Source organism: Zea mays, chromosome 9 (assembly GCF_902167145.1).
Source record: "Zea mays cultivar B73 chromosome 9, Zm-B73-REFERENCE-NAM-5.0, whole genome shotgun sequence".
In the NCBI taxonomy this organism is placed as follows: Eukaryota; Viridiplantae; Streptophyta; class Magnoliopsida; order Poales; family Poaceae; genus Zea; species Zea mays.
In genome coordinates, this window is record NC_050104.1 from 108349719 (window position 1) to 108361470 (window position 11752).

Genomic DNA, 11752 nt, shown 5'->3' on the forward strand with positions numbered 1-11752 from the left:
TGGCCATGCAACCCTCCCTTGTATCATATAAACAACAAGCATAACTTGTCATATATACAGTGCTCGCTCGTGTCAGACCATGGTAAGGTCATGTTTCAAACCTCCAACAATAATAGTTAGCCTCTAAAAAAGCGAGAGATTTAGAATGAGTTAGCTAATTGTTAGTTATACCACTTAAATGGCATTAGTTATTAGCTGACTTAGTCTAACTAAGACTATGTTCCAAACATCTAGAGTTAACTGTTAGTTAGTAATAAGTTATTAGCTGGATTAGACAAGCTAACAATTAGTTGGTCGATTAGCTGATCCTGTAGACCTCAAATCATTTTAGATGATAACCATTAGTTTTAGAGGTTTGGAACGGAGCCTAAAACGAAATAACATTATGTTAGCTAGCCAACAATTATCTTTAGATATTTGGAACAAGGACTAATTTGAACTGTTTATAGCTTCATCTTATCTATCTGTGAGATGATTTTTTTGTTGATAAAGCTGTTTTAAAAAGACATGTTTCGAAAAGAATTAGTCAGTCCATTAGCTGACCCTCTAAACTTCAAACAATTTTAGATGATAACTATTAGTTTCAGAGGTTTGGAACCGAGCCTAAAACAACATGTTAGCTAGCCAACAATTAGCTTTACAGACTTGGAACAAGGACTAATTTGAACTGTTTATAGCTTCATCTTATCTATGTGTGAAATGATTTATTTTGATAAAGCTGTTTTTAAGAGAGATGTTTGGAAAAGAATAAGAAGATGCTGACAATCGTTTGTAATAGAAATGGCAGTACTGCACGGAGCTAAAAGGCGGGACAAAGATCCTAGTTGGCCGTCCGAGGAGCGGCGGCTGTCGGCAGAGCAGTCACGCAAGCAGCAAGCTACAGGTTTCGTGTTTCCAGGGCGCCCCAACCGCGCGCGTTGCTGTGTGGACTCCGCCTCCGGTTGGTTAATCCAAAGACAAGAATCATGGAGCCTGTCTCTCTGTCTGTCACTCGCTGGTCCGGCGTCGCGGCCGCCGCCGCGCTGCCGCAGCGCCGCCGCCTAGTTTTTTTTAAAAAAAAACTCCGCCGGAGCCCAGGAGGAAAAGTACCGCAAGGGAATCAGTGAATCACAGTACAACGGGGCCCGAGCCGCCGGAAATGCGCCCAGCAGGTGGATCATGGTCAGCCGGTACCGGTGCACCCTGCCGCAACCCGCAAGCAAGGACGGCCGCCGCGCGCATCCATGCAGCGGTGCCGCCGCCAGGGATCCCGGCCGTATACTACAGGCCTGTTTGGTTCGTGACTAACTGTGCCACACTTTGCCTAAGGTCAGAAAAGTTAGGCAAAGTGTGGTAAGTTAGGCACCCTACGTCCGCGATAGATCGCCATACCATGCGTGCAATTGACCGCGCAACAGCCGCGCCGAAAAGACGCGTGCGTGTCATATACTGCACTGCACCTCCGAGACCAGGATATGCATGATCCGTCCCGTCCCGTCCCGTCCCGTCGTACAAGCACCGCACGCCGGCACACGGCATGTGGCGCCGCCTCCTTGACGCGTGCGTGCCGCCCACCCGCCCTCCTCTGCTTGTGTCAGTGTGATTAGAATAGATTAGCCTTGCCTGAACTGCCATCCGATCGATCCCTCTGGCGTCGACGATGCCGAGTTGTCACGCGATTATGGCCCCTCTGTCGTGTTGCCGAGGCACGCCGACAACGGGAAGGTTCATCTAATCTCTGCTGCTCGATTCGGGAAAACGAAGGCTGGCTGCTTAATTAGACGGAGTGAGGTGCAGGGTTGCGTCCGAGCTGAGCTGAGCACAGCGGGTGTGATTCCGACGTTTTATTCGCGGTCGCAGCGGCTGATTTGGACTCGGTGCCTGCCACGCCACGAGCACAGCACAGCACAGGTGCCGGCCATCGCGAGGCGAAGTGGATATTTGGTTCCGGAATCTAGCGAGACCAAATCACACAGAGTCTGCCCTGCCGTCCGCTCTGTGTTCCATTCCACCACCCGTGCGACAAGCAGGGCCGCTGGTGGCTGATGGAAGCTGGACGGCTCCAGCGTGGCGACCGGTACACGATTTTCTGCAGTGGATAAGCGCGGCTGGTTTTGTTTGATGACAAAACACACGAGTTGTACATTATGAAACTAAAATCAACATCTGGGTGGTCGTGCCGGAGTGGTTATCGGGCATGACTAGAAATCATGTGGGCTTTGCCCGCGCAGGTTCGAATCCTGCCGACCACGCTTTTTTATATTTATAATAGTTTTTTCCTTTTTGTTTCGGGCGGGCCTGAATCACGTCACAGCCTCACATGCACTGCTGAGTGCTGGCTCGCAACAAGTTAAAGGGGCCGGCAAATTATTTCATGGCACGAATAGCAATGCACCGCCGCCGTACTCGGCCTCTACGACCTCCACATTGTTTTGTTCTGGGCCGCTTCTTTTTTTCTCTCTCTCTTTCAGCCCTCTTCGGTCGTCCTCGTTAACTCCTCTGTTAGCTTTCGGTTCTTCATTCTTCAACACATTTTCCTTTTGCTCCACCTATCCCTCCATCCACCGCTTCTGCACAAACTTATCTGCAGTAGGTTTGCCATTTATACTTCCAAGCTCAGCATCAAAGGTTATTGTTGCTGTCAATCTAGACGTCAATCACTGGGAGTTGTTTCGTTAGGCAGGTTCTCTGCGACGGCACGGACGGTGCCCCGATAGTGACCCCGTCAGGTAAGAGAGGGTTTGTCTTGGAATCGGCATGTCATCCAAGACTTCTCTAGACGACGTAAAGTCGTAGAGATCGAGATAAAGATTGAGATAAAGAAAAGACTACATTACTGGCTACTTCTAGGGTAAGAAAGTAAAAAATTGATAAACATATTGATTGGTTGGCGTCGGTGTTTCGAGACCGGGGGGTCCCTGTACCGACGAGTGAAATGTCGCCGCGTGCCCCAGCCCAGATGGGTCGGCGCGAGATGGAGCACGAAGGGGGGAGGAGACGGGCGTGAGAGGTGGAAATCCCGCGGCCTTCGTGTTTGTCCCGCGGCCAGGTCGGGTGCGCTTGCAGTAGGGGGTTACAAGCGTCCACGCGGGAGGGAGCGAGCGGCCTCACGCGAGCGCCTGTCCCGTCCTCTTCCCCGCGCGGCCAACCTTCTGTAAGAGGGCCCTGGTCCTCCCTTTTATAGGCGTAAGGAGAGGATCTAGGTGTACAATGGGGGGTGTAGCAGAGTGCTAACGTGTCTAGCGGAGGAGAGCTAGTGCCCTAAGTATATGCCATCGTGGCAGCCGGAGAGGTTTTGGCACCCGGTTCGTGTGGTGTCGTGGCCGTCGGAGGAGCGCTGGAGCCAGGCGGAAGGACAGCTGTCGGAGCTATCGAGTCCTTGCTGACGTCCTTTTGCTTCCGTAAGGGGGCTGAGAGCCGCCGTCGTCATAGAGCGTGCGGGGCGCCATCATTGCATGTCTGGCGGAGCGAGCCAGATGGGACGCCGGTCTTGTTTCCCGTAGCCTGAGTCAGCTTGGGGTAGGGTAATGATGGTGCCCCCTGTTGACGTGGTCGGTCCGTGCCCTAGGTTGGGCGATGTGGAGTCTCCTCCGAGGTCGAGGTCGAGTCTGTCTTCCGAGGCCGAGGTCGAGTCCGAGCCCCTGGGTCGGGTGAGGCGGAGACCGTCGGCTGAGGCAAGGGCTGAGTCCGAGCCCAAGGGTCGGGCGGAACAGAGTTCGTCGTCTTCCGGGGCTGAGCCTGAGTCCGAGCCCTGGGTCGGGCGGAGCGGAGTTCACCGTCTTCCGGGGCTGAGCCCGAGTCCGAGCCCTGGGTCGGGCGGAGCGAAGTTCGCCGTCTTCCGGGGCTGAGCCCGAGTCCGAGCCCTGGGTCGGGCGAAGCGGAGTTTCCTACGGTGCCTGAGGCCGGGCCTGGCTGCCTGTCAGCCTCACTCTGTCGAGTGGCACAGTAGTCGGAGCGGCGCAGGCGGCGCTGTCCTTCTGTCAGGTCGGTCAGTGGAGCGGCGAAGTGACTGCGGTCACTTCGGCTCTGTCGACTGGAGGACGTGCGTCAGGATAAAGGTGTCAGACCACCTTTGCATTAAATGCCCATGCGATTTGTTCGGTTGGCGTGGCGATTTGGCCAGGGTTGCTTCTTGGCGAAGACTGGGCCTCGGGCGAGCCGAAAGTATGTTCGTCGCCGGAGGGGGGCCTCGGGCGAGACGTAGATCCTCCGGGGTCGGCTGCCCTTGCCCGAGGCTGGGCTCGGGCGAGGCGTGATCGAGTCCCTCGAATGGACCGATCTCTGACTTCGTCGCACCCATCAGGCCTTTGCAGCTTTGAGCTGATGGGGGTTACCAGCTGAGAATTAGGAGTCTTGAGGGTACCCCTAATTATGGTTTTGACAGTAGCCCCCGAGCCTCGAAGGGAGTGTTAACACTCGCTTGGAGGCTTTTGTCGCACTTTTTTGCAAGGGGACCAGCCTTTCTCGGTTGCGTTTTGTTTCGGTGGGTGCGCACGAGCGCACCCGCCGGGTGTAGCCCCCGAGGCCTCGGAGGAGTGGTTTGACTCCTCCGAGGTCTTAATGCCTCGCGCAATGCTTCGGCTGGTCTGGTCGTTCCCTCATGCGAGCTGGTCGTAGCCCAGGTGCACGGTCGGGTCCCAAGTTCTCGGGCTGGTATGTTGACGCTGTCAACGGTTTGGCCGGAGTCGGGTTTGCGAGAGCAGCCCTCGAGCCTCTGCACAGGGCGAGAGGACGGTCAAGGACAGACTCGACTTTTTTACATACGCCCCTGCGTCGCCTTTCCGCAAGGAGGAGGGGGGGAAGCGCCATGTTGCCCTCGGAGGGCGCCGAACATGGTGTCTCCGGTGAGCTGCTGGCGGGTAATCCGAGTGGGCGCCCGTGCCCCATTTGTTAGGGGTCGGCTAGAGGCCCGAAGGCGCGCGCAAAAGTACCTGCGGGTGATCTGCCGGACCCGGTCCCCTGTCGACGGGGTCCGAGGGCTTGATGCCTCCCTCTGATGGGATTCCGTTACAAGATCGTTCCCGCTGGTCTCGAAAATGTCCTAGGGTACCTCGGGAGCGTAGCCCGAGCCTTGGTTATGTATCGAACGTACCCGGGGTCATCCCTCGCTCTATGTCTGAGGCGACTATGAACCCTTCGAGGGCCAGCCTACGAACCCTTGATCAGTAGTGGGCGCGGAGCCCGAGTGGCCTGAGGCGGCCGTTGAACCCTTCCGAGGGGCCGGCCTTCGAACCTCTGACCAGTAGTGGGTGTGGAGCCCACGCGCTCTGAGGCGGCTGTTAAACCCCTCCGAGGGGCCAGCCTTTGAACCTCTGATCAGTAGGGAGGCTCGGAGCTTGTTTCCTTCACGGAGAAGGATCCTTTTCGGGGTATCCCCTTTCCCGGTCCATGTTGTAAGAGAGAGAAAGAGGAAAAGGAAAAGGATACGAAATCGAATGACGTGGCGTACCTTTTTTGACGCGGTCATTATGGCGAAGGCGAAGCGTCGCTCGCTTCCCCTGCCAGAGGCGCCGCCTGTCCCGCTGCGGAGTTAATGCGACGGGGCGAGTGGTTCGCGGGGCGGCCGTTGCGCGTGCGCGAGCCGTTCGAGGAACGGAACACGGGCGCACCTTCTTCATGCCGTGAGAGAGGTTTCTCTCGCTGTCCCTGGATGGGACGTAAGCTTGGCTGACGACGTGACCGCTGCTCCTGCCCGCCTGCCACCGCCATTACTGCCGGCCCATTTTTGGCCGTATTGACCGTCGCGCTAGGCTGGCACTGCTGGGTCGTACGCAGGGTCGCCTCGAGTCGCGGTACTGGTTCCGCAGTCGAGGAGGCGTGGTAGTGGTGCGAGTGGCGGTGCAGTTGCTTGCACGCAGCGACCGGCGCGCCAGTTGCATGACGCGTGGGCGTGGGCCCCCATGCTGGGTGCGTTGGAAGTCGGAGGGGCGCGCCCACTTGGCGCGGTTGCATGCCGCCTGCATGGCTGTCCGCCCTTTCGCCCGCTGGTCTGGGCGAAAGTGGAGGAATGCTCGTAACCGCTGGGCAGTTGCATGCACCGCGCGCGGCGGTTTGGCTTCTTCTGCTCTAGGCCAGCTTGCATGACGCGTGGGACCCAGCCCCCACGCCGTAGGGGGAGGACCTTGGAGCGTGTTGGAGAAGAATCAGCCCACGACGGCTAGGGACGCAAGTAGGGAGAGTCGCCTTTAAAAGGAAGGTGACCCCCTTGGAAAGCGACCATGTCTTCGCGCTCCCTCATGTGTCGTGTCTTTCCACCTTCCGAGCCCCCGGATGGGGAACGCCTGCGATCTTCCGTCTTGTCATTGGAGGAACGCAACTTCGTGGAAGTTGGTACCTTTCAGCCATCGTTTGGCTTCAAGGATTTTCATCAGGCAGCCCGGCTGCACCCCCTCACCGGCGGTCACCCAAGACGGTGACCTCCAGTTCGATGGCGGGGAAAAGCAGACCGGGCTGCGGCCTCTACCCCTCCCTCAGCTTCAAGGATTTTCATCATCAGTGCTGGGGAGGGGAGTGTGCCGAGTTGGGGTCGATCCCTGCGTGGGCAGTGGCCCGCTCCTTCCCTCAGTGATCGGGGGGAAGGGCGTTCACCGCTCGTGGCGCTGGCAGCTGCCGCGTGCCCGGCTCTCTGACTCGAGTGGCTTCGAAGCCGCTCCCGGCGTCACCTTCCGCCACGGCAGCTGGAAGAGGTTCTTCCGCCGACGAGATAGCCGGGACCGCCCACGGACCGACCTCCAACTCTACGGCCTTCTACCTGTCCTTGACTCACGAGTGAGGGCACAGGCGAGGGCCTCATGGCAGCAACATCCGCCCTGAGGTCATCGCTGCTGCTGTTCGGCCCCCCGAAGCAGAAGTCGTCGTCGTCGCCGATGCTGGAGCGGGCGACGGTGAGCCGTTCGTCGGTCTTCTGTTGCTCCGCAGGCCCCCCAATCGTGTGGGGTTGTTCGTACCTGCGGAGGTGGAACCGGAGTTCCGTTTGTAATGGCACCTTGAATGGCGGTCTTTTGTTCATTATGGCTGTCGGGGCCTGAACGTGTATGTATTTTTGGCGCGGAGCCGTGTTTTTTCCTCATTTTCGAGCACTAAGACTCGCCTGTGGGTTGTCTGAACCGCTTCACCAAGCGTGAGTCGCCCCGTGCAAAGGTGACGAGTGAGGTATCCGTATCCCGGAGGCGTAGGAGTCCCTCGGCTCGGTCGGCCTTGCTGTCTGAGGCTTCTCTTGCTTAGTTAAAGGAACCCCTCGGCCGCTCTTCGATGAGCCGAAGCCAGGGGTAGCGGTGTCAGCACGGACAGAGGCAGAGTTGGCTCGAAAAGAAGACTTGGTCGGCCGGAGCCGGGCCGGGTCGTCCGTTAGCGGGACCGACACCGGAGTTGATCTGCCGAGGCCTCGGGCCGGGCTGATGTCTTCGGGGGACAGCTGGTCGAGGCCTCGGGGTGACCAGCCGAGCCGCCTGCTCGAGCCGGATTCTTGGAGAAGACCCTGGCGGCGATGGCCCGGGCGTGATGATGACGTCGTCCTTCTGAGTGGAGATCCTCGGACCGCGTCGCCGTCCGAGGCTAGGTCGGACATCGCCGAAGGTGTAGTCGATGCCGAGGGTGCTGCTGCTCCCTTCAACTATCGAGATCCGAGCCTGCAGGATCGGATTATCTTGTAGCGTGTGTTTTCTGCGGCCGCCGAGGCCCAAACACGCCATCGTCGTGTTGTAAAGCTGCGCTTCTTTTCCTCTTGTTTCGAGTATCTGGACTTTTTCGTCGGTAACAGAATAGTCTGTGCGAGCGAGAGTTGCTTTTCACGGAAGGTGATGAGTGAGGTATCCGTATCCCGGAGGTGTAGGAATCCCTCGGCTCGGTCGGCCTTGCCGCTTATGCGCACTCTTGCCCGTCCATAGGGTTCTGTCACCGACGCAGTCGAGAAGGCCCGAAAAATCGCTTCGGCAGAGGAGCTTTCGAGCGTGAAGACTTGTTCGGTCCGCAGAATCACTTATCCGAACGCGAGTTACTTATCGCAGAAGGTGATGAGTGAGGTATCCGTATCCCGGAGGCGTAGGAGTCCCTCGGCTCGGTCAGCCTTGGCTGCTTACGTGTACTCTGCCGTTTTTAGGATCCACTTTCGAAGTAGTCGAAAAGCACGAAAGACATTCTGGCAGAAAGGATCTTTTTTCAAGGAAAATTTCGACGCAGAGGGGGTTCCCCCCTTTTAGCCCCCGAGGGAGGGTCGGGCTTTGCCAAGGCAAGGCTGACCCTTCCTTGATGACTAAACTTTGCGTGGGAACGAGGTATATGAACAACTTGAAAGCATCTTAAGGGTAGAAGCGACGTAGTTGTTGGATGTTCCAAGCGTTGCTGTAGACCTCGCCTTGACTGTTGGCCAGCTTGTACGTTCCGGGCTTCAGAACTTTGGCGATGACGAACGGCCCTTCCCAGGGAGGTGTGAGCTTGTGCCGCCCTCGGGCGTCCTGTCGCAGCCGAAGCACCAGGTCGCCCACCTGGAGGTCTCGGGACCGGACCCCTCGGGCGTGGTAGCATTGCAGGGACTGCTGGTACCGCGCCGAGTGTAGTAAGGCCTTGTCCCGAGCCTCTTCCAGCTGGTCCAGCGAGTCTTCTCGACTAGCTTGGTTGCTTTGGTCGGCGTAGGCCCTCGTCCTCGGGGAACCGTATTCTAAGTCTGTGGGCAAGATGGCCTCGGCCCCATAGACTAGAAAGAATGGCGTGAAGCCCGTGGCTCGGCTCGGCGTTGTCCTTAGACTCCAGACCACCGAGGGGAGTTCCTTCATCCATCGCTTGCCGAACTTGTTGAGGTCGTTGTAGATCCGAGGCTTGAGTCCTTGTAGAATCATGTCGTTGGCACGCTCTACTTGCCCATTCGTCATGGGGTGAGCCACGGCGGCCCAGTCCACCCGGATGTGGTGATCCTCGCAGAAGTCGAGGAACTTTTTGCCGGTGAACTGGGTGCCGTTGTCAGTGATGATGGAGTTCGGGACCCCAAAACGATGGATGATGTTGGTGAAGAACGTCACCGCCTGTTCGGACCTGATGCTGTTTAGGGGTCGGACCTCGATCCACTTGGAGAATTTGTCGATGGCGACCAACAGGTGCGACTGGTGCGTGTAGCCCCTGAGTGCCTTCTGCAAGGGGCCGACGAGGTCCAGACCCCACACAGCAAAAGGCCAGGTGATGGGTATCGTCTGCAGGGCCTGAGCAGGCAGGTGGGTCTGCCTTGCGTAGAACTGACACCCTTCGCAGGTGCGGACAATTCTAGTGGCGTCGGCCACCACCGTCGGCCAGTAGAAACCTTGTCGGAAGGCGTTTCCAACAAGGGCTCGAGGTGCTGCGTGATGGCCGCAAGCCCCCGAGTGTATCTCTTGTAGGAGCTCCTGACCTTCGGCGATGGAAATGCATCGCTGTAGGATGCCTGAGGGGCTGCGGTGGTAGAGCTCCTTCCCATCTCCCAGCAAGACGAACGACTTGGCGCGCCGCGCCAACCGCCGAGCTTCGGCTCGGTCGAGGGGTAGCTCTCCTCGGTGGAGATATTGCAGGTACAGGGTCTGCCAGTTTCGATTAGGCGCGACCCCGCTTCGCTCCTCCTCGACGCGCAGTGCCTCACCCTCGGGGGCCGAGGGTACCTCGGGCTGAGCTGAGGGTGCCTTGGGTTGAGCCGAGGGTGCCTCGGGCCGAGTCGAGGGCACCTCAGACTGTGCCGAGGCCTTCTTAGGCTTGGGCGTGCCGTCGGTCTTGACGGAGGGTTGATGCAGGTCTCGGGAGAAGACGTCCGGGGGAACCGTTGTTCGCCCCGAGGCTATTTTAGCCAGCTCGTCCGCAGTCTCGTTGTAGCGTCGGGCGATGTGGTTGAGCTCGAGCCCGTAGAACTTGTCTTCCAGGCGCCGAACCTCATCGCAGTAGGCTTCCATCTTCGGGTCGCGGCAGTGGGAGTTCTTCATGACTTGGTCGATGACGAGTTGCGAGTCACCACGAGCGTCGAGGCGTCGGACCCCTAGCTCGATGGCGATGCGCAACCCGTTGACCAGAGCCTCGTACTCGGCCACATTGTTGGACGCCGGGAAGTGGAGGCGTAGCACGTAGCGTAGATGCTTTCCGAGGGGCGAGATGAAGAGCAGGCCTGCGCCTGCTCATGTCTTCATCAGCGACCCGTCGAAGAACATGGTCCAGAGTTCCGGTTGGATCAGAACTGTTGGGAGCTGGGTGTCGACCCATTCAGCCACGAAGTCCGCCAAGACCTGGGACTTGATGGCCTTCCGAGGGGCGAACGAGATCGTTTCGCCCATAATTTCCACCGCCCACTTTGCGATTCTACCCGAGGCATCTCGGCACTGGATGATCTCCCCCAGGGGGAAGGATGATACCACGGTTACTGGATGAGACTCGAAGTAGTGTCGCAACTTCCGCCGCGTCAGGATCACCGCGTACAACAGCTTCTGAATTTGTGGGTAGCGGATCTTGGTTTCGGACAGTACCTCGCTGATGAAGTAGACTAGCCTCTGGATGGGCAATGCCTGCCCCTCTTCTCGTCTCTCAACCACGATCGCGGTGCTAACCACCTGAGTGGTCGCGACGACGTAGATCAAGAGGGCTTCTCCGGCAGCGGGAGGCACCAAGATGGGCGCGTTGGTGAGGAGCGCCTTCAGGTTCCCGAGGGCTTCCTCGGCCTCAGGGGTCCAAGTGAAACACTCGGCCTTCCTTAAGAGGCGGTACAGAGGCAGGCCTCTTTCGCCGAGGCGTGAGATGAAGCGGCTCAGAGCCGCAAGACATCCCATGACTCTCTGTACGCCTTTCAAGTCCTTGATGGGCCCCATGATGGTGATGGCCGCGATCTTCTCCGAGTTGGCCTCGATGCCCCGCTCAGAGACGATGAACCCCAAGAGCATGCCTCGGGGAACCCCGAATACACACTTCTCGAGATTAAGCTTCACGCCTTTCGCCTTGAGACATCGGAATGTCACTTCAAGGTCGGAAAGGAGGTTGGAGGCTTTCCTCGTCTTGACTACGATGTCATCGACGTAGGCCTCGACCGTCCGGCCAATGTGTTCGCCAAACACATGGTTCATGCACCGCTGGTACGTCGCACCCGCATTCCTCAAGCCGAACGGCATGGTGACATAGCAGTACATGCCGAAGGGTGTGATGAAAGAGGTTGCGAGCTGGTCGGACTCTTTCATCCTGATTTGGTGATACCCTGAGTAGGCATCGAGGAAAGACAGGGTTTCGCACCCAGCAGTGGAATCCACGATTTGATCGATGCGAGGCAGAGGGTAGGGAACCTTCGGACTTGCTTTGTTTAGACCGATGTAGTCTACACACATCCGCCATTTCCCTCCTTTCTTTCTCACAAGCACAGGGTTGGCAAGCCATTCGGGATGGAATACCTCTTTGATGAACCCTGCCACCATTAGCTTGTGGATCTCCTCGCCTATGGCTTTGTGCTTTTCTTCGTCGAATCGGCGCAGAGGCTGCTTGACGGGTCAGGCTCTGGCTCGGATATCCAGCGAGTGCTCGGCGACATCCCTCGGTATGCCGGGCATGTCCGAGGGACTCCACACGAAAACGTCGGTGTTCGCGCGGAGAAAGTCGACGAGCACTGCTTCCTATTTAGGATCGAGCTCGGAGCCGATCCGGATCTGCTTGGAAGTGTCGCTGCTGGGGTCGAGGGGGACGGATTTAACCGTCTCCGCTGGCTCGAAGTTGCCGGCGTGGCGCTTCACGTCTGGCACCTCCTTAGAGAGGCTCTCCAGGTCGGCGATGAGGGCCTCAGATTCGGTGA

The 11752-nt window shown here is 58.0% G+C and overlaps 1 non-coding gene across 1 annotated transcript; it reads left to right on the forward strand.

Annotated features, from left to right (window-relative positions):
- Positions 1-2149: 2149 nt before the first annotated feature.
- TRNAS-AGA (transfer RNA serine (anticodon AGA)) lies at positions 2150-2231 on the forward strand. Its single transcript has one exon. It is a non-coding gene; the product is annotated as a tRNA-Ser (tRNA).
- The last annotated feature ends 9521 nt before the right edge of the window (positions 2232-11752 follow it).